Genomic DNA, 1,794 nt, shown 5'->3' with positions numbered 1-1,794 from the left:
TTTATATATTTTGAAATAATTCCTCTTTTTTAAAAAACAGGTTAACACCTGTTAATGAGATTTCCTTTAATCATCTGTATTTGAAGAGGTACATTTTTCTTAATGTTGTAAAAATTAATTTGTTAGATCAAGTAATCATTCTGGTGTCAATTTTCAAATAAAAGAATAGGTAATGGAAGTTATAAAATTAATGATTTATTAGGAGACAGAACAGGTTCTCTTAGTTATAAAATGTCTTTTACCAATCTCTTAAACAGTGAGAAATGTCTATCTACCGAGACCTGGATTTTTCCTCCCACCTCCACACTGTGAAGGCAGAAGTGAGTTCCTTCAGGGTTGATTCCGCCTTCAAATGAGCCTGCTTCTGAACATCCAGAACCACAAGAAAGAAACCTGACAAGATTTTTGCCCTCTTTAAAAGTAATTTTGACTGATCTCATTTTCAATTTAAAGTAACCGCTGTTACTGTATAACTACTATTTATACTTAATTGACTTATACTTTTGCTAAAATATAGATGTAAATAAAGATGATTTAAATATGAATCTTATGAGTAAATGATTTCTATTTTATTTTATTCTAGATGGTATAACTATTTTAATTTGATTAATCCACTATTATATAAACAATAGTGGGAGTTTAATATATGTAATCTTGCAGGTAGGGAGGCTTTAAATTCTAAAGGCTATGTCTTTATGCCAAGAACTATATTTACTGTGGTTGTAGACAAATGTGAAAGTAACTTTATGCTTAATTAAATAAATTTTAGTTGATTTAAAGACTTGTTTGGCATTGATAATAATAAAATCAGCTAGTTTTTCTATTAAAAAAACCTCATAGCCTATGTAATGTGAACCTAATACAAACTATGAGTTTAGTTGATAATAATGTATCAGCATTGGCTCATCAATTGTAACAGATACGCCACACTAAGGCCAGATGTTAATAATCGGGGAAACTGCGTGTGTGGGTGGGGCAGGAAAAGGGTATACGGGAACTCTATACTTTCTGTTCAATCTTTCTGCAAACCTCAAACTGCTCTAAAAATTCATTGAAAAAATGAGACGTAAGAAGGAAAAGTAAATGAAAAAATAAAAATACCTATAGAACCTATAAATTAATATATAATTTAAGAATAAACTTGGTAGGAATATATCAAAAAACATGAATCAAGAAGGAAAAAACTAATACACCACTAGAACAATGAGAAAAAGATATTAATAGATTTTTTTTAAAAGGAAGAACAATAAATGTTCAATAAGACCATGAGAGAAATGTTCAGTCACACTAATACAAAAACTTAAAGTTATGAGATTTCATTTTTATCTATGAAATTGGCAAACATTTTAAAAAGAGATAGTAGTAATCACGAGGGGCCAAACAGCTCGTTTCACATGTGACCTGCGAGAATTGTAAATTGGGATGACCTTTGGTCAGAAAAAAATTTCCAAAACTTGGAAGGCAAAATATGATTGCATAATTTGTTTTCATGTGAGGGCATTGCCTAACTGGCCCATCTAAGTTGAATTGAATCCTGATTTGTTATTGATTTGCACATTTTAGAACTGTAAATTCAGATGTTAGCTAGTAGAAAACTGGTAAGATGTTAATTTTTTTTTTTTGAGATGGAGTTTTGCTCTTTTAACTCAGGCTGGAGTGCAATGGCGTGATCTCAGCTCACCACAACCTCTGCCTCCTGCGTTCAAGCAATTCTCCTCCCTCAGACTCCCGAGTAGCTGGGACTACAGGCGTGCGCCACCATGCCCAGCTAATTTTTATATTTTTAGTAGAGAC

At 31.8% G+C, this 1,794-nt stretch overlaps 1 protein-coding gene across 1 annotated transcript in view; it reads right to left on the bottom strand.

The window, feature by feature from the left end:
* YEATS4 (YEATS domain containing 4) overlaps positions 1–1,794 on the bottom strand; it is a 75,535-nt gene that overhangs the window by 27,311 nt on the left and 46,430 nt on the right. The gene's annotated exons all lie outside the window — the stretch shown is intronic.

The sequence above is a fragment of the Cebus imitator genome, unplaced genomic scaffold (assembly GCF_001604975.1).
Source record: "Cebus imitator isolate Cc_AM_T3 unplaced genomic scaffold, Cebus_imitator-1.0 Scaffold414, whole genome shotgun sequence".
NCBI classification, from domain to species: Eukaryota; Metazoa; Chordata; class Mammalia; order Primates; family Cebidae; genus Cebus; species Cebus imitator.
Note: the sequence above shows the minus strand (reverse complement) of the source record. Positions and strands in the feature narration are given on the sequence as shown.